Source organism: Pleurodeles waltl, chromosome 6 (genome assembly GCF_031143425.1).
Source record: "Pleurodeles waltl isolate 20211129_DDA chromosome 6, aPleWal1.hap1.20221129, whole genome shotgun sequence".
NCBI lineage: Eukaryota > Metazoa > Chordata > Amphibia > Caudata > Salamandridae > Pleurodeles > Pleurodeles waltl.
In genome coordinates, this window is record NC_090445.1 from 1,103,906,516 (window position 1) to 1,103,927,494 (window position 20,979).

General features: G+C 45.8%; 1 protein-coding gene across 1 annotated transcript in view; it reads right to left on the bottom strand.

The window, feature by feature from the left end:
- VAMP3 (vesicle associated membrane protein 3) overlaps nucleotides 1–20,979 on the bottom strand; it is a 137,883-nt gene that overhangs the window by 43,598 nt on the left and 73,306 nt on the right. The window lies entirely within an intron of this gene.

Consider the following 20,979-nt stretch of genomic DNA (forward strand, 5'->3'; position numbering starts at 1 on the left):
CAAATGCTAGAAAGACCCACAGAATTTAAATTTTAAGTTTAAAAAAATACTAAAATCATTTCAGAGTAAGAACATGAAACTGTTTGTGAGAATGGTCTTTGTGAAAAAATGTAATTCAGTCATCTGAAATAAACATACAGGACAAAAAAAAAAAAGAAAAAAAAAATGCAGCAGAAACCGCTAGTAATAAAACAAGAACAAAAAAATTCAGAAAGAAACAAAAACATTAACAGGGAATGACGGTATACAGAGGTTCTCCCATTTAAGAAAGGAGCAGAGTCCCTATTCCTAGAAAAACATAGTTAGATGTATTAATGAACAAAAAGGAAAATGTTACTTACCCAGAAGACATCTGTTCGTGGCATGTAGTGCTGTAGATTCCCATGCTTTGCATAGGTCTGCCTCAAGTGTTACAAGTTGTTTTTCTTCGAAGAAGGTTTTTGAGTAACAAGATCGAGTGGCTCCTCTTCTTGGTGATACTGCGCATGGAGTCCTTTCTTAGATTGTTTTCCCGCATGCGGGTGAAGTAAAGAGTGTGTACATATATAGATATAATAAATGAGATGGCCATGCAATGTATATACATATTTACAATATATGGTACTGCAACGGCTACAGGCTTCCGGGGAGGAGGGAGGACGCATGTGAATCTACAGCAGTACATTCTACAAACGGATGTCTACTGGGCAAGCAAAATTTTCCATTCAATGGCATGTGTAGCTGTAGATACAAATGCTTTGCACAGACTATACTCTCCTCCAAATAAGCAGTGGTCAGCCTGTAGGAGTTGGAGTAGCTTGATATACTGTCCAAAGTACTGCCTGTCCAACATTTGCTTATTGGCGAGCTAACACATCTACCCAGTAGTGTTCAGTAAATGTGTGTGGTGTACACTATGCAGCAGCTTTACATCTATCTGCCTTTGTAAGTTGCCAGGAATGCCATTCAAGGTCCTTTTTCCTGGTGGAATGAGCTTTAGGAGCTACTGATATTCGTCTTTTAGCTTTACGATAACAAGACTGAAAACATTTCTTTATCCATCTGGCTAATCAATTTTTTGAGCTAGGTTTACCCTTGTGAGGTTCCGAAAATGCTACAAAAAGTTGTTTTGACTTTCTAAAATCTTTTGTTCCGTCTATATAGTACGTGAGAGCTCTTAACATCAAGGTTGTATAGTGCTCTTTTAGCAACTGAATCTGTCTGAGGAAGGGAGACTGGCAAATCCACTGACTGATAGGAAAAGGGGAAATTACCTTTGAAAGGAATTTTGGTTTTGTACTAAGAACTAATTTCTCTTTATGAATCTGAAATAACGGTTCTTCCAAAGTGAAAGCTTGATTTCACTAACTTTTTAAAGAAGTTACTGCTACTAAAAAAGCAACCTTCCATGATAAGAACTGTAGGGTACAAGAATGCATGGGTTTGAATGATGGGCCCATAAGTGATGCGAGTACAATGTTTGAATTCCATGCAGGAGCTGAAGGAACTCTAGGTGGGGTTACTCCCTTAAGTCCCTCCATAAAAACTTTTATAACAAGAATTCTAAATTGGGAAATATGCTGTCTGTGTTGAAAATAGGCTGCTATAGCTGCTAAATGAAGCCTAATAGAGGAATATGCCAGATTCACCTTCTGTAAGTGTAACAAATAGCATACAATATCTTGTACTGAAGTCTTGGTCAAATATTTTTGGGTTGATAATAGTACACAAAACGTTTCCATTTAACAGCATAACATTGCTGAGTTGTGGGTCTGCGTGCTTCCTTTGGAATATCCATACATTCAGATGGAAGTTGTAGGTAACCAAACTCTATGACTTCGGGAGCCATATCGCAAGATTGAGTGTGCTGGGATTTGGGTGCCTGATTTGACCTCTGTTCGGAGTCAACAGATCTGGTCTGTTTGGTAGCTTGTGATGAGGTATCACAGATAGATCCAGCAGTGTTGTGTATCAATGTTGACCTGCTCATGTGGGAGCTAGGAGAATCAAGGTGAGTGAGGTCTCGTCGTCTTTACCAGAAATGGAATGAGTGGGAGAGCTGGAAAAGCTTAAGCAAATATCCCAGACCAATTCATCCGTAGAGCATTGCCCTTGGATTATGGATGAGGGTATCTGGATGCAAAGTTTTGGCATTTTGAGTTTTCTTTTGTGGTGAATAGGTTTAGGTCTGTTATAAAGTTCCCCATATTTGAAAGTATTTCTAAATTATTTGCGGGTGAATTTCCCATTCGCTGACTTGTTGCTGCATTCTCCTTAACAGGTCCACCAGTTGATTTTCCATCCCTAGGAGATACTCTGCTACTATTTGAATGCGTTTGTGAATCGGCCATCTCCAAATTGACTGGGGCTAAAAGGGATAATTAGGATGAGTGTGTGTTCCCCTGTTTTTGAAGATAATACAATGTCATATTGTCAGTGCAACACTACTTTGTGTGCAATTTGTGTCCGAAAAGATTTGAGTGCTAGGAATACTGCTAGTAATTCCAAGTGATTTATGTGGTAAGTCTGTTGGTTGGAGTCCCATTCCCCTTGTACGGTGAGATTGTTAAGATGAGCTCCCAAACCTGTATGTGAAGCATCTGTCGTGAGGGTCTGAGGCACAGGGTCCTGAAAGGGCCACCCTTTTGACAGATTGGTGTGATTCCATCATTGCAGAGAGTGAAAGGTCTGGTGGTCCAACAACACCAGATCTTGAAGTTGACCCTGTGACTCAGACCACCCGCTGTGAGAAGAAATAAGTTACTTACCTGTAACTGTAGTTCTCCAGTATTAGAAATTTTCATAGATTCACATGCCTGAATCCTTCCCAGTCGTCGAGACGGGAGTCCCAGGTGTAATACAGAAGCTATGCTCAAATGCATACAAACATTACATGCATTAGGCCTTTATCTTAGAAACATATCGTAGTCATTTTGTAAAAAAAAAGAAAAAAAAAAAAAAAAAAAAGACCAATGTCTGGAATCAACCAATCAGATTACACCACCCTCTAGAACCTTCCTGCGAGGAGCTGCCCCTCAGATTTGCCAAACATTAGTTATTTAATATAGGTACTACTGAGAGAATGAATGTGAGCTCCCCAGGGCAGGTGGGTGAGTCGCATGCAAATCTATGACAGTTTCCAATACTGAGGAACTACAATTACAGGTAACTTATTTCTTACTCCAGTATTGGAACTTTCATAGATTCACAAGCTTGAATCGGAATATCAAGCAGTGAGTAGCACATTTTCTGCATGTACAATATCAACATACTGTTATATAAAGAGACAGCGTGAACAGTTCTTACAGCTAACGCTTGTTGATTAGAGCCGGGAGAACAGAAAGTTATTGCGCTATAAAAAATGTGACATGAAACAGTACAAGCAGATGGTGGGAAAAACAAATGGCTCTCCTTCATTGGAACAGGTGTCTAAGGACTGCTTGTCCAACTGCTGCATCCCGGAGCGTCTCTGCATCCAGGAAATAGTGTGTGGCGGGGTCTTTTCCCCGAGTCCAGGGAATATTGGAAGAAGGTGACAGACACAGCACTTAAGGGGGTAGTATGTTTATTTTCTTGTTCGTTTGGGATTTATAACACTGACTTGTCCGTCAAACTGTTATATTCCAAGTCCAAAATAAAATAATTCCCTTTTCTTTTCAGGGCTCTTTGGTCTTCTTGAGACGGCCTGGTCCGGTTCGGAGGGAGAGGTCTTGTTCACCCGGTATTCATGGCCCAGGATTTCCCAAATAAAAGAAGGAAAAAAGGAACAGGTAAGTGGGGCAAATTATTTATACATGGCTTAATAAGGGTTAGTAAGGAGTGAAAGGGGGGGGGGGTTCTGTGGAGGTGGAGGAATGTGGGGTTACTTTTCTTTTCGTGCCTTCCTTTTGTTGTGTCCTCTCTGTGACCCTCTTACTCTTTTATTCACTGGTCTGGGTACGGAGGGTGTGGTTATTCTTTGTTTACCGGTATTCCTACTCAGATGAGCTCCCCTTCCTTACAGGATCTCAGCCCTCCCTCCTTAACCCCCTTAAACCCAGCCAACCACCCAGAACCCCAGCCCCAGTCCCGGTACGCTCGTACCTGGCTTGGCCACGCCCCTCCAGGGACGTGGCCGGCTTGCAGGGGATTTCCCGACTTCGCCTCGGCAGGGGCGGGAGGCGCCCAAGGCTTTCCGCTCTCCTCGCGTTGATCCTCGTCTACGGCGGGGCTTCCTTTCCCTCTCGGCGATCCGTGGCGTTCCTCTCTGCGGCTCTGCTTGACGTCGGCTTCTCTTTCTCCGTCGCGTTCCGCTCGCCTCTCGTCGGCTGTTCTTGTCTGACGGATGACGTTGGACGTCATCACGTCAGGAATCCCTCGGGTGCCCCCGGGGTATCCCTTGTCGGTCGTTTTCTTCGACGGGGAAGCGGCGTCCGGGGGCGCCCGGTTACACATCCCCTCACATGAATGGGGCTGATCGAGCCCCACCAGATCCGGAAAGCGGGACAGATAGTCAGCCTGACCCATAAGGTCACCAGGGAGGTGGCAAACCTGGAAGGAGAAAGGTTGGAGTTCGATGAACCATCTCAAAATACGATTGTTGGTATTCTTGTATCTTGAGAGCCACGTAAGGGGTGCATGGTCCGTATATAGTAGGAAAGGTCTGCCCAAAAGATAATATTGGAGACTTTCGATTGCCCACTTAATGGTAAGACATTCGCGCTCTATAATGGGGTATTTTTTCTCCCTGGGAAATAGCTTACGGCTAATAAAGACGACGGGATGGTTCACCCCATCTTCATCCTTTTGAAAGAGAACGGCCCCGACCCCCACATCGGAGGCATCCGTTTGGAGATGAAAGGGTTTGTCGAACTCAGGACATTTCAATATCGGTTGAGTGGTGAGATACCTTTGCAAGGTATGATAACTATGAAGTTGAGTCGGGTCTAGTTGTGGGATGTTGTTGGGCTGTCCTTTTCTTAAAAGATTGGTTAGGGGGGCCGCCAAACTGGAATAGTGGGGAATGAACCTTCGATAGTGCCCCACTAGACCTAAAAAGGAACGGATTCCCTTCTTCGTGGTGGGAGCATTGGTGTGTAGGATGGCTTCGATTTTATTCTTTTGGGGTCGAAGTATACCGTTGCTAATGTGATAACCCAGGTAGGAGATCTCCCTAAAAGCCAGTCGGCTCTTTGCGGGGTTGGCGGTCAGTCCAGCCTTCCCTAAAGCCGAGAAGATGTAATCTATGTGGGTCACATGGTCTTCCCAGGTCTCACTGAAAATAACGATGTCATCCAGATAGGCCGCCGCGTATCTGGTATGAGGTCGTAATATGGTATCCATGAGACGCTGGAAGGTGGCGGGGGCGCCATGCAACCCGAAAGGGAGAACCTTAAAGTGATACAATCCGGAGGGAGTAGCGAAAGCCGTCTTTTCTTTGTCTTCGGGACCCAACGGGATCTGCCAATATCCCTTGGTCAAATCAAGGGTAGACATGTATTTTGCTTTCCCCAATCTTTCTAAGAGCTCATCTATCCTTGGAAGGGGATAGGTGTCAAATTGTGATATGGAATTGACCTGTCTAAAGTCAATACAGAAACGTATAGACCCATCAGGTTTGGGCACCAATACCACGGGCGAACACCAGGGGCTGTGGGAAGGTTCTACGATGTCTAGATCTAACATCTTCTCGATTTCGTTTTCTACGAGGGTTTTCCTAGCTTCAGGGATACGATAAGGCTTTAGTCGCACGGTCTTCCCAGGTGGTGTGAGGATGTGATGATGTACCAATCGTGTCCTACCGGGTATCGAGGAGAACACCCGAACGTGTTTATCGAAGAGATTCTTCAACTGTCTATTTTGTTGAATCGAGATCTCTGTATTAATGAGAGGGATCTCCCTCTCGCCAGGGGGATCAGTGGGACACCAGCCTATCTCTAGTTCCTTAACGGTATTAATTAGGCAGCCGTGCCTTGGGTCGTTCGGTGGTTCTTCCCATCTTTTTAATAAGTTAACATGGAAGATCTGGGACCTAGGGGGGGTATCGTTAAGCTGAATTTTATAAGTTACGGGAGTTACTAGTCCTGTTACGGTGTAGGGTCCCTGCCATTTGGCCAATAATTTGTTATCGGAACTGGGAAGAAGAACTAGCACTTTATCTCCTAGGGAAAAGGACCTCAATTGGGTATTCCGATCATAATTCCTTTTCTGCTTGTCTTGGGCCCTCTCCATGTGTTCCCTTACGCTTTCCCATACTGTATGTAGTTGGGTTTTTAACTCATGTGCGTATTTTAGAATGGTTTTTTCCCAGTCTTCTTCTTCCCACATCTCAGCGGCCATGTCTAGTAGGGTCCGTGGTTGTCGCCCAAACAGTTCAAACGGACTATGGCCCGTAGAGGCTTGTTCGTGTGTCCTGATTGCGTATAATACTAAGGGGAGTTTCCTATCCCAATCTTTACCTGTCTCCGAGATAGCTTTCTTTAGTAGTGATTTGAGGGTACGGTTGTATCTCTCTACTAAGCCATCGGTTTGTGGATGATAGACCGACGTCCGTAACTGTTTGATCCCCAATAGCTGACATATTTGTGTCATCAGGTTGGACATAAATTGGGTCCCTTGGTCCGTTAGGACATCTCGAGGAAACCCAACTCGGGAAAAGAACCCTATCATGGCGTGTGCAACACTCTTGGTGTTAATACTAGAGAGGGGAATAGCCTCAGGGTATCTTGTGGTATAATCCACTAATACCAATATATAACGATAGCCTCTCGACGAGGGTAGAAGAGGGCCAACGAGGTCCATCCCTATTCTGGAGAAGGGCACATCAATGATGGGGAGGGGTTGTAAAGGGGCTTTTCTCCGTGAGCCTGGGTCAATCAATTGACATTTTGAACATTGTTGACAGAACTTCCTAATCTGGGAAAATACCCCTGGCCAGTAAAATTTTCTCAATAAATACTCCTCGGTTTTCTCCCTCCCATAGTGTCCGCCCCCCGGCTGACTGTGTGCTAAGTGTAGAACTTGTTGTCTATAGGGTTCTGGAACTATCAACTGTTTATTTTCGTCTTGGTCTTTGTATGTGACTCGGTATAATAGGTCCTTAACTATGGTGAAGGAGGGACCCTTATCCTGAGGTTTCCATGGCCGTGCACTTTTCCATGCATGAATCAGACTTGGGTCTTCTCTTTGAGAAGTCCGGAAGCTGGGAAGGGCAGTGAGGGCGAGGACCTTTGTAATTACCCGGGGCGTGCTGGAGAGGTCTTGAGTATAGGCTTTCTTCGTTACTCTTTTCTCCTTCCGGGAGAGTTTAGGTCGTACCCTCGGAGGTGATAGAGGCTCACCGGAGAAAGGAGCATCTTTCCACCAGTTGTTAGTTTCTTCGAGCTGTCTGAGGCTGTCTAGGAGTTGTGGGAATTCCGAAAAGTCAGTTCCTATAATAGCTTCTTCAACCAGTTGTTCTACTAAACCCATTCTTATGGGTATTTCCTTTCCTCCCCAGGTGAGGGTTGTCCAGATTAGGGGATATTCTCTGGTTTCTCCATGGATACAACAGATTGATACCGTGAGTCCCGAAGTACAGTCATGGGCGTCGAACAACCCGGCCCGGGCCACAGACTGGCTACAACCTGAATCGATGAGGGCCACTGTGCTTTTCCCATTGATAACGAGTCTCTTTTTATAAGGGGTGTCTCTTTTCCCTGTATAAAAGACTCTTCCCCTAGTAACCCCTATTTCCATGGGTTCCGGTTTTTCTGTTTTCAGGGGGCAACCTCGAGCTATGTGACCCCATTCCCCGCAACTGAAACACTGAGGTTGTTGTATATAGGGCCTATCCAGTCCCCGGGTTCTCCCTATGTCCTCATTGATTCTTCGTCCCCCTGTCGAGGATGCTCCCGAACCCAGACGCAGGGGACTAGGTGTTGACCGAGGGGGGGTTACTTTGAACTCAAGGGAGCGATGAAAGGCGCAGGCCAACTCTATGGTAGCATTGGTATCTGGGTTTGGATGTTGTTTGATCCAGTTGCGCGTGGACGGAGGCAGCGCGTCCATGTATTGCTCTAAGAGCACGATCTCAATAATGTCTTCCCGATTTGTCCCTATGGGGGCCCAACCATTTGAGACCCAGATCTTTGATCCTAAAATATAGGGCCCGGGGATTTTCGTTGGGTCCCCACTTGGCTTTCCTAAACCGGACGCGATAATGTTCAGAATCAAAACCCACCCGTTCTAAGATGCTTTTTAAAATATCCTTATAGGGGGTTATTCCACCGGGGTTTACCGCTTGATAGGCGGCTTGGAGAGTCCCCGTCAATAAGGGGGCGATATACTGGCCCCATCGTTCCGGAGGCCAAGTAGCGGAAGTAGCAACTCGTTCAAAATTGGTGAAAAAGGCATCGGGGTCTTCACCTTCTTGATATCGTTGTAAGACCGAACTGGGCACATTTGGGTGTACACGGGTAGCAGCGATGGTATCTGAGATTCTTAATGGCGGTTTCATGAACCAACTGGTTGTTGGCCATTATGGTGGCCTGACTCTTAAGGGCATTTTGTAGTGCCTCTCTTTCCAATTTGGCCTCTTTTTGTTGCTCTTCCCACACTAACTGCAGGTGTCTTTGTCCGGAGGCCAACTGTTGCATCATATCGGATATGGTACACTTCTCCTCCATGGTTGGGAATTCTCGGTCGCCTCTTCCAATATCCCACTTCTGACACCACTGTGGCGGGGTCTTTTCCCCGAGTCGAGGGAATATTGGAAGAAGGTGACAGACACAGCACTTAAGGGGGTAGTATGTTTATTTTCTTGTTCGTTTGGGATTTATAACACTGACTTGTCCGTCAAACTGTTATATTCCAAGTCCAAAATAAAATAATTCCCTTTTCTTTTCAGGGCTCTTTGGTCTTCTTGAGACGGCCTGGTCCGGTTCGGAGGGAGAGGTCTTGTTCACCCGGTATTCATGGCCCAGGATTTGCCAAATAAAAGAAGGAAAAAAGGAACAGGTAAGTGGGGCAAATTATTTATACACGGCTTAATAAGGGTTAGTAAGGAGTGAAAGGGGGGGGGGGGTTCTGTGGAGGTGGAGGAATGTGGGGTTACTTTTCTTTTCGTGCCTTCCTTTTGTTGTGTCCTCTCTGTGACCCTCTTACTCTTTTATTCACTGGTCTGGGTACGGAGGGTGTGGTTATTCTTTGTTTACCGGTATTCCTACTCAGATGAGCTCCCCTTCCTTACAGGATCTCAGCCCTCCCTCCTTAACCCCCTTAAACCCAGCCAACCACCCAGAACCCCAGCCCCAGTCCCGGTACGCTCGTACCTGGCTTGGCCACGCCCCTCCAGGGACGTGGCCGGCTTGCAGGGGATCTCCCGACTTCGCCTCGGCAGGGGCGGGAGGCGCCCAAGGCTTTCCGCTCTCCTCGCGTTGATCCTCGTCTACGGCGGGGCTTCCTTTCCCTCTCGGCGATCCGTGGCGTTCCTCTCTGCGGCTCTGCTCGACGTCGGCTTCTCTTTCTCCGTCGCGTTCCGCTCGCCTCTCGTCGGCTGTTCTTGTCTGACGGATGACGTTGGACGTCATCACGTCAGGAATCCCTCGGGTGCCCCCGGGGTATCCCTTGTCGGTCGTTTTCTTCGACGGGGAAGCGGCGTCCGGGGGCGCCCGGTTACATAGTGCCTTGTGAAGGTATGTGCTGTCTTTCACATTGCAGCTCGATAGATGTCCAGTATCGATACTCCGGAGAACAATGCACAGGACGTGGATACGGCTTTAATGGAATGTGCACACACCTTAGTATCTAACGGTCGACCTACTTTCTGATGGCAAAAGTATAGCATTTTTAATCCATTGAGAAATAGTCTGTTTAGTTACTGGGCATCCTTTTCTAGGGACAATAAAGGCTATGAACAGCTGGTTTGTTCTTCTAAAGGTTTTCATCCTGTCCAAATAAAACTCGGAGTCTCTTTAGATCAAGCGAATGAAAGGATCTCTGCAGCAGTTTGGGACTTTGGGAAGAATGACCTCAGTAATACAGCTTCATTAATATGAAAGTCTGAAGACACCTTGGGGATGGATTTAAGAATTAGTTTGTAGAATAACTGTTGTTTTTAAATTGTAAGAAGGGTTCCTGTATTGTAAAAGCCTGCATTTCACTGACCCTATGTGCAGGAGTCAGGGGAAGGAGGAGCGCCACTGTCCAGGTGAGGTATTTGATGTCCGCTCTATGTATATGCTTGAAGAGCTCCTTCATCAGCTGGCCTAGGACTGTGTTAGGTTGCCATGCCAGAGGAGGGGCTCTAACTGGAGGAAAGGATCTAGAAAGACCTTTCAAGAATTGGTTTATAAGCCTTTGAGAACACAGATGATTTACTGGACATTCTCCTATACCAAGAAATGGCTGCCAGAAGGACGCATGGGCAAGCCCTGAGTGTGCTAGTTGCAACAAGTATTGTAAGACATTTTCTGGGATGGAGGAGAGAGGATGTATATTCACTTTAGGCGGTACATTTTATTTGTGCTATCCGCCTGGGCTTTAGCAAGGACGTCCTTGCAATGTCTAAGCGGCCAAATTCGTTCAGGAGCCATGCCAATAAGCTCAGAGATTTGGGATCCGAGTGTCTTACTTGGCCCTGGTTGATGGTGAGCAACTCAAATTGGCTTTATCTTGATGGGTGGACATGAAGATAGTAACAGTACCTCCGTATACCAAGGATGACTTGACCATGCCAAAGCTATTTGAATTATCTGGCAAGATTCCAACTTGATCTTCCTGATCACTCTTGGGAGGAGGGGAACTGGAGTTAAGGCATAGACATAAATTCTTGACCATGCGATCGAAAAGGCATCCACCCACTCACGACCCTTGTTGGTGATGCCAACTTGTGTAAAACCGGCATTTGGCGTTCTGGGAGGTTGCGAAAAGATCCAGGTTCATTCGCACCACTTGAATATTTTGTCCAGTGTCTTCTGGTCCAATTCCCACGCATGAAGAGAGGCCTTTAACCTGCTTAGCGAATCTGCAATGGTATTTTGAAGGCCTGGAACATGTTCCAACTCCAAATGGTTTGTGCTTCTCGGGAAAGTAGGTGTGAGTGAGTTCCTCCTTGTATGTGGATGTAGTGCATTGTCATCGTATAGCCCGTTCTGAGAAGCACTGCTGATCCGCAAATTTTTGGGAGGAAGGCTTGCAATGCAAAATGCACTGCTGTCAGTTCGAAAAGGTAGATATGAAGAGTGTGGTGAGAGGGAGGCTACTTGCCACTTGCTTGAAGGTCCTGCAGGTATGTGCCCCACCTGTTCGTTGACGCATCTGTCGTTATGGTTAGCGGAGGAATCTGAGGTAAGAAGTGTAGGCCTCTCGAAATGTCCTTGGTAACTGTCCACCAATCGAGAGAAGTTATCACAAGTGGAGTTATCTGGATTATGAACCCGAAGTATCCTTGCGCTTGTTTCCATTGCTTGTCTGGCTCCTCTTGAATTGGACGCATATGAAGGCGACAGTGGGGAAGGAGGTTTATACTAGATGACATCATCCCTATCAATGATTTGTAGCGTCAAACTGAAACTTGAATTTGTTTCGCTAGAGAGATTAGTTTCTCCTGTCTGTCCAGCATTGGGTAGGCTTCTGTTTGTTCTGTGTCTAATATAGCGCCCAGGAAGGCTATCCTGGTCGATGGTTGGAGTAGTGACTTCTTCTGGTTGAGAGTAAGGACCAAGTCCTTGAAAAGGTGTAAGGTCGCTCTGACAGACCTGCGTGGCTTACTGGAAGTCGGGAGCTTTTACTAACCAGTCGTCTAGATAGGAAACAATTTGGTGTTGCTTGCGTCTTAGGTAGGCTGCGTCAGGAGCCAGACATTTGGTAAAGATCTGTGGTGCGGACTTGAGTCCAAAGGGAAGGACCTTGAATTGAAAGTGCTTGCTGGCTACCATGAATCTCAGGAACTTTGTGTCTTGGGTGAAGGGGAGTATGGAAGTAGCTGTCTTGAAGGTCCAGGGAAGCCATATAGTCTGCTGTGTTGAGAAGCTGTAGGATGTCTTGCAATGTGACCATACAGAATGTTTGTTTTTCAGGTATTTGTTTAGTTTCCTTAAGTCTAGGATTGGCCTCCACAAACAAGACTTTCTCCGAATCAAGAAGAAGCAGGAGTAGAAAGAAGCCTCTCCCCCTCTGGGAATAGGGTACAACTTCAATTGCTCCTTTGCTCTACATGGTCTCAGCTTCTAACTTGAGCAGACACAGATGCCTTTGTTGCACCTGGGATTGTGGTGTCCCTGGGGGTATCTGTATGAACTCTAGGAGGTGGCCAAATTGTATTCTAGTACCCATTTGTCCTTGGTTATTTGACGCCAACGATGAATATGGTGTTTCAGCATTCCCTGAAAAGCGGATGGGAAAGAACGAGAGGTAGCCTGTGCTTGAAGCCAGTCATTGCCTATAGGAGGCTTCTTTAGTTTGCCCTCCGGGCTTTCCTCTGTGAGGAGGTCTGCTGTAAGCCGCTCGGGGTGGCTGTCTTTGTTGATATTGGGGCATGGCAGTGTGGAAGGTGGTGGAGTAAGATACCTGTACTGCTGGTATCCACCACGAAATGAAGGTTGCCCTCTGCCCTTGGCTCCATGAAAGGACAATTTTCTATACTGCAGTGCTCAGCGATCTGGCAGTATCAGTGTCTGACTATCGTTTGAAGCGCGTGATCAACATGCTTCCCGAATAGCACCTCTCCATCATAGGGAAGACATAAAATCTTTGTTTTAGGTCAGAAATTAAAGGCTTTGAGCCACCCTTGATGCTTCAAAACTGCTGATCCAGCTAGCAGTCTGAAGCCCATGGCAGCGATGTCAAGTGCGTAGTTAATTATCTCTGCAGAGGAACGTTGTCCCTCCATTAGCCACTTCTTGGTCTCTACCTTGGTACTCTCCGGGAGTTCTTCCAAACACTGAGCTATGTCTGACCACAGCTGCCTATCTTATCTGCCAAGGAACGCTAGAGAATTAGCAGCTCATACCACAATGGCAGACATTGCGGAAAATCGCTTCCTGATGTTAACGAGGCACCTCCCTTCTGTATCTGGCGGCATGGTTAAAGGTGTAGAAGGGTTTCTAGAGCGTGGTTGCGCCCTTTGTGAAATTACGGAGTCTGGCTTTGGATGACCTGTTAGGCAGGCAGGAGTGTCATCCGTTGACTTGTAACTCTTATCCAATTTTGGTAACACTGCAGGTACTGTTGCACGGTTAAGAATTATCTTCAAACCTTCACTCCAAACATGGTCAATTACTGGAATAGCTCTGACCGTGTTCCTGTGAGGTTCTTTGAAATCGTACAGGAAACAGTCCTGCAAAGTTGCAGGCATCAGTAAATCAAAGCACGTGGCTGCCCTTGCCAGCAGGTTGTGAAAACCACCTTTGTCCTCAGGAGGAGAATTCACTAAAGGTGTTCCAGGAGAGGCAGGTGCTGGAATTATATACTCATCCCATTCATCTTGTGGTGTATGGATTTCTCCCTCCTTACCTTCGTCCGAAGACTTTTGTACTTGTTTAGGTACAGACTGGGGGGGGGGGGGGGGGGGGGACACACGACACCATGGCCAAAGAGGAGGAAACACCTGCAGCTGTTGAAACTGCTGAGGGATTGATGGTATTGTGGGAATCATTGGTTGCTGCACAGATGTGGGTATTGGCCGAAAACACTCCCTGTAATCTGCCAACATTGCTTGCAAATCCAACACTAAGCCGGAAGGTAGACATACCAGCCCTTGCTGTTGCTGCTTTGTGGCTGCTCGTAATACAGCATGTCATAGTATGAATCATCATCAGATTATTCCTGACATTTGACACAATTGTGAAGGGCTTCTAGCCATCCCATATAGCCCAGCATCCTCCGAATCATCTTCATCCAAAAGGTGTGAAGGTAACAGTCTTAACACCTTACTTGGAGATGTAAGGGATGGGGGTCAAACAATGCTTTGCAATCTTTTTAAGTCCAAGCTGCTCCATCGACGAGAAAAGAGATAATGTAGATGGTCTTTGTCTCTTTGTAGGTGTTTTGGTGACAGACAGATGATGAGGCACTGTCATCGTCTGAGACAGGCTTGTCTCTGGATTTCAACGTTTGTAGCCAAAGGAGAAGACAACCCTCTCTCTCTTTTAATGTTTTGGTTGAAAATTTCCTACATACCTTACAGTCTCTGGTTTTACAGTTAGGAGAGAGACAGTATACAGTCCTTATGCTGGTCATCCACAAGTAGCCTCTTCTTCATGCAGGTAGCACAGGATCTAAAAAGCCCTTTTTTTAGGTGCCTCTGACAAGGTTGTCAGTTTGAAGCACCCAAATGAAGAGAATTTCTGAAGAAAAGTAATCCAAACACCTCAGAAAAACTTTATCTGAGAGAAAACTGAGAAGAGCTCAGAGGAGACTCCCAAGCACAACGTGCGGTAGAAAATGAGGGAAGGCACCTCCTCGGAGGAGGGTTTTAGAGGGTGGTGTAATCTGATTGGTTGATTCCAGAGATTGGTCCTTTTTTTCACAAAATAACTGATATGTTTCTAAGATAAAGGCCTAATGCATGTAATGTTTATATTCATTTGAGCATAGCTTCTGTATTACACCGGGGACTCCCATCTCGACGACTGGGAAGGATTCAACCATGTGAATCTATAAGAGTTCCAATCCTGGAGTAAGCACTGCTACAGTGGCCACATGTGGATTCCTGCAATTGGAACTATGGCTATACATGAAGCCATCACTCCTAATAAATTCATCACTAACCTGACTATATAAATGTGGTTGTGCTGGTGTTAGGATATTAAGTCTTGAAGTGCCTAAATCCTAACTAGGTTTGGGTATGCTAATCCTGGCTGAGTGTTGAGAATTGCTCCCAAATGTGGCTGTATTTGTAAAGGTTGTAGGTGGGATTTGAGGTAATTGATTATGAATCTCAAACTGTGTAGGAGACCTATAGTATACTGAGTGGGTTGTTGATAGACTTGGCTTGTACTGGCCTTTATTAGCCAGTCGTCTAGAGATGGGATGACATGTATGTGCTGTCTTCTGAGGAATGCTGCAACTACTACTAAACATTTGGTAAACACCCTTGGTGCTGTTGTTATTACGAACGGTAGTACTTTGAATTGGTAGTGCTTTCCCATGATGACAAATCTTAGGTATTTGTGATGTGCTGGATGTACAGGTATGTGAAAATATGCATCCTTGAGATCTAATGCGGTCATGTAATCTCCTTTTTGTAATGAGGGAATTACATCATATAGAGTGACCATATGAAAGTGTTCTGAGAGAATGTATAAATTGAGAGGCATGCGATCTAGTATTGGCCTTAATGAGCTGTCTTTTTTGGTACTAGGAAGTATAGTGAATATACTCCTGATCCCTGTTGGGATACAGGTACTAACTCTATGGGTAGTAGTGATTGTACCGCCTCTGTCAGAATACTGAGATGGTCCTGAGTAACTGTGTGAATGAGGGGGAATGTTTGGTGAAATAGTAGAGTTTCAGACAATAACCATGTTGGATAATTGACAGAACCCATTGGTCTGTAGTGATGTCTTGCCATTGTGGATACAAATTTACCAGTTTTCCTCCCAAAGGAGTTGTGTGTTATATGTGGGGATGGTGAGTGAGTCACTGTTTAGTTGCAGTAGAGGAACCTCTGGAAGTGGATGGTTTGCCTCTTACTCTACTATGGGATGCTCTGTAGGAAACTCAAAATGAACCTCTTGTGTAAAATTGTGAGGTCTGTTTTTGCTGTGAAGTGGATGTTGTATCTGTGGCTGCTGGCTTGAAGCCACCTGTAAATTGTGGCTTACGAAAGCTCCCTCTTGCAGGTGTAGTGTATAATGTACCCATCGCTGTAGCCATCTCAGAATCTTTCTTCAGCTTTTCTATAGTTGTGTCCACATCTGGGCCACACGGATGTTCCTTATCAAAGGGCATGTTTAAGACAGCTTGTTATATCTCAGGTGTGAAGCCTGAACATCTTAACCAAGCATGTCTTCTGATGACTACGCTGATGTTTATGCCTCTAGCTGCAGTGTCAGCCGCATCTGTAGCGCCTCTAATATCATCATTATTATTATTATTATTATTGGAAATTGTCTGTCCCTCTTCAACTATTTGCTGCCCCTGCTTTTGATGCTCTGGTGGAAGGTACTGCAGCAATTCTTCCATCTTGTCCCAGTGAGCCCTGTCGTACCTAGCTAAAAGAGCTTGGGAGTTCGCTATTCTCAAACGGTTTCTCCTGCAGTGTCTAGCTTTTTTCTCTCCCGGTCTGGAGGAGGAGCAACCCCTTCCTTGCTGCACTAACCATTACTGAATCAGGTGGTAACTGAGTTCTTATGAAAACTGGGTCTGAGTCGGTTTATATTTATCTACTCTAGGAGTGATAATTCTGGATTCATTGATTCCTTAAAAATATTGGATGAATGCCTAGGCATCCCAGGTAGTATTGATATTCCTTATGTGTCGATGTTAAAGTATTAAAAAGGAACTCTTCCTCTATTGGGTCTGTGTGCATCTTCACATTATGGTAAGCAGCTGCTCTTGCTATGAGCTGATTGTACTCTGTAGTGTCTTCTGGTGAAGAAGGTCTAGCAGGGTACAAGTCTGGATCGTCTGAGGTAATAGGATCAGGGTCATATAGATTCCATGGATCTGTATTTAGCTGAATATCACTAAGATCATCCCTGTGTGGTGATGCTGGATGATTGTCTGTGGTGTGAATTGAATCTCATATGTGGGTGATGGTGTGGAAAGAAGAAGAGGAGAATGTGGTGGCGAAGGCTGTTTCTGCTGTAAAGCCCTTCTCTCTTTGTCCTTTAAGACCTTTTTTTGGTGAAGGTCCAGCATCTAATGTCTCCTGAAAAGTTAGCTTCCTTTTAATAGTCACTGAAGGAGAAGCAATTATTCTTCCTGTGCCCTTTTGAATTTGTAATTTGCGCTCTCTAGTGTCCATGACCTCTAAAATTGGTTGTATGTCCGAGGTTTATTGTGTGAAGTAGTAGGTTTACTACTTGAAGCTTTCGGCTCTGAAGGTTTAGTCATCAAGTGTTTTAATTGAACTTAAACTGTCAGCCCTGAAACGGATAAATGTTTTTTATGCTCTGAAATTGAGGTTTCTACTTTTCAGCTCTGTACGGAGACCGCTGGAACAGTCTGTTTTGTCAGTGTCAAATGCACTTTGGTCTTTATTCTCGGTGCCAAACCACAGGTTGGTCACGCAGACTTGTTATTTTTGGATCGGACCATGGCCCAAGGTAGTGGAAGACCGAGGACCAGTGCTGGAGACTTTTTTGATGTCTTTTGGCTGGTGTGACGGGGCAGATGTACTCACGTACTAAGGCGGAGACATGGAGTGGCTGTCCGCATCAGAGTCGTGTTCCGAATCAGAGTCTCTGATGAAAAGTGCTGTACTCTGTTCTTCCTCCTCCTGCGCATGTTCCTCACCAAGAATACCAGGAGTATCTTCTGTGGACTTGGACACCATTTCCAGTCGACGTGCTCTTTGGTCCCGGAGAATCTTCCTAGATGTAAATGATCTGCAGGCATCGCAAGTCTCCTCTAGATGGTCAGGAGATAAACAAACATTACACACCAAATGCTGGTCAGTGTATGGAACTTGGTGTGACAACTTGGCCAGAATCGAAACTAAGTTTGTTCCATCAGCCAGACACTGAAGTAGGCCCTAAAAGAGCAAGGCCCATTTCCAGGGTGGAAATTTCGATCCAGATGATTTAATCGAATTGACTACAGATAGAAAACACCATCGAGACAATACTGACTGTATTACAGAAAGGTAGAATAAGTCCAGAAGGCCCGAACCGAGATCCAACAAGAGGCAACGCGTCCGAACCAGGCATCCGAAAGAAAACAATCTAACAAAAGACTTGATGTCCATGCGCAGTATCACCGAGAGAAGGCGTCAATCGATCTCGTGATTCGAAGACCTCCTACAGCTACACATGCCATCAAACATACTGTTTGAGAAAGTATTGTAGAAAAGCCTTTTGCCTTCTTCACTATGGCACGTGTTAGGCAGATTTGGATTTAAATATTGTACAACCTCAGAAGCCATGCTATCATATTTAAGAACATTACACACTGGAATGGTACAGCTGGCTTTACATATTGAATATCAAATTGTTTAGTTTGCGTTAATGCTTTTAGCCTAGCTTTAGTGACAACCAAATAAGATCTGGAAACCACCACTGTTTTGGCAAGTCTGGGGTGAAGAGAAAAGCTGGCTACGGAGTGTCGCAGCATCACCAGAACTGTTGTAATCAAAGACCAGCTGAAAAGGCAGCAAAATGTCCCCAAATAGTCAATCAAAAGGGCAATCAAAAGGGCATGGCCCATTGATTCAGACTTTCACATTCATGACAAAGACTGAATTCGGGTGTTGCAAGAAAGTATACTTGGGAAAGCCCAGAAAACAGTTCATTCAATCAGGGCCTCATATTTCCTGGTGACGTTCCAGCCCCCTCTTTCTTCGCTGCTCCAACAGCATGAGTTAAGTGCCTTTGTCTTTCTATTGTTATGGTGTTTTATGATATTTGCCTTTTCGTTCAAATTGCTGTCAGAAAGGAAAGGTGATTAGCATCCGACCTCAGCTTTTTCAGTGGCTGTTTTGTTGTCTGCAGAGCCATCGCCTTGACACCAACACCTGCTCATGGGTAAGATCTGCCTCGTGTGAGGCCACTGATGGCCTCTGATGGGTGCGTCCCAGGCGATTACTCAGGCTCCCATTAAAATCGAGGTAGTGCCCCCCCCCCCCCCCCCACCCACACACCATCTGCCACTTAGGCTTCAGGTCTGGCTGAGACCAAGTGAAATATACCAGCCTTGCCTCAAACACTCTTCTGCATTCTCCTCTAGCAATCAGTACTGATGCCCTTGCTCTTAGTAATCATATTAGTGGGCACTGTGCATTCTCTTTACACTGAGGTTATTTGACCTTCCCCATAGAAGATCTGGGGGAAATACAGTAGTAGCAAGTTACCTACCTCCCATCAATGATAACTTTTGTCAAATAATGGACAGGTCCATTTTTAATGCTGTGTCCCAAGTAGTGGCACCCCTAGAGAAGAAAATACTCCAGCTAAAAAACGCCCGTTGTTGGCGATTCAGGGGTCCTTCCAAGCCCTCCAGGTTGTATCTCCGACAAGTTGGAACTAAGGATCTCATGCATCCTCGCTCAGAGTGGGTCCCAGTGCCTAAAGTGTCCGCTTATATTGGGGGAGTCTGAGGAAGCCCTTAGACAAAGACGTCAGAAGTCATTTAGGAGCAGAATGTTTCGCCCGGCTCTGGAAGGCAAAGTGTCCCTCACTCCTGAAATTGACCCCAAAATAGCCAAAGTTCATAAAGGATCCCAAGAACGTAACAGAACGCTCCTGCCATTCTTGTCAGGACACACTATTGGATGTAACGGGCCCCTTGGCTAAGATCCTGGACATGGCTGAGGACCCCAAGTCGCCTGGCTTTCTGATATCTCCAGACAGCTTTTCGGGGAGGGCTCAAAAGGCTCTGATATTTCTTGGAAATGCAAACTGCGCAATTTCCACTGAACATCGCCAGTCTCTTAATTAAAATAGAACCCAAGTTAGGCGAGTTGCCCACCTCTGAGGCAGGGCCAGTGGCAGTGTGTGACTTTTTTTTGGAGACCCTTTTATTCGCAAAGTGGGCAAATTTGTGAGCACGTTTAATTTGCTGGATTACGCCCAAAACCTCATCAGGCTCATATTCAGCCTGTGTTTTTGCAGCTGCCGGCAGTGGTAGGGGACGCTTAGAGGGCTGTGCTGCTTTGACCCTCCGCCAAAGGTTCGGACTCATGGTGGACAGTGTAAGGGCCAGTTTGGTAACTTCTATCCCACCAGATCGTATCCCAGCTAACATGGTGCAAGAGGACGAGGCAACGGTTCCTTCAACATTCCCCGAGTTAAGTATGCAGGCCTGGACAGGCCTACATATTGGGGGCAGGTTTGGGGAATTCTTCCACAATTGGCAATATCTCACTTCAGATGCGTGGGTCCCTCACTCAGTTAGGGTTTTTCAAATGGAGTTCCACAGGACCCCATCCCAAACCCTTGTCCCGAAACCCATTTTTTTTTCCCTATGTTCAGGTGTCTCTCATAGCGGCAGAGATCAGACCACTTTTGAATAAAAGGGCTATTGTCTCAACGGTTCTACAACTCCATGGTGTTTTGAGCAATCTTTTCTTAGCGAAGAAGAGGGATGCGGGTCAACGCCCTTTATCAACCTTGGAGAATTCAACGAGTGGCTGAATTATTGCCATTTAAATAGAAGGCATTCACCTTCTCAGGGATTTGTTGCAGGTGAACAACTGGATGGTCCGTTTGGAACTAAAGGGTGTCTACCTGACAGTGCCCATCTTTCCCCCTCACTGGCAGTTCCTGCAATTTCAATGGCACTCACAGGTACTCGAGTTTGTCTCCCTGCCTTTCAGTCAGTCCTCTGCTCCTAGATGTCTTACAAATGTGATGAAACCGGTAGTGGAGCACTTAAGAGCTTGGGGGCTCAGGCTTATTATCTACCTAGGCGACATTCTCATCCTCGATCAGTGCCCAAGTCATCTATCTGCTCATTTAGAGCTTACAATAGACCTCCTGGAATCCCTGGGTTTTGTAATCAAAGAGCAGAAATCTTCTCTGATTCCTGCCCAGTCCACTAAGTTTTTGGGGGTCCTGATCGACTTGATCAAGGCTACGTTGAATCTTCCTTTTCAGAAGCTCTCCAAAATCAAACACAAGCTCAAGCGAACCCACCGCCTCTCTGCTTTATCTGGCCCAGGTAGATGGCCTTCTTTCATCTTCAAATCAGGCTACATTCCCAGGTTCCCGCCACTACAGGGATATACAGTGCTTAAAGGTCTTCCACCTTCGGAAAGGACTGTCTTACTCTCAGTCCATTCCTCTCTCAGAGGAAGTGAAGGAGAAACTCAACTGGTGGATCTCCCTAATGGAGGAGTGGCATGTCAGAGCCATTTTCATCTCTCACCCCGGTCTAATA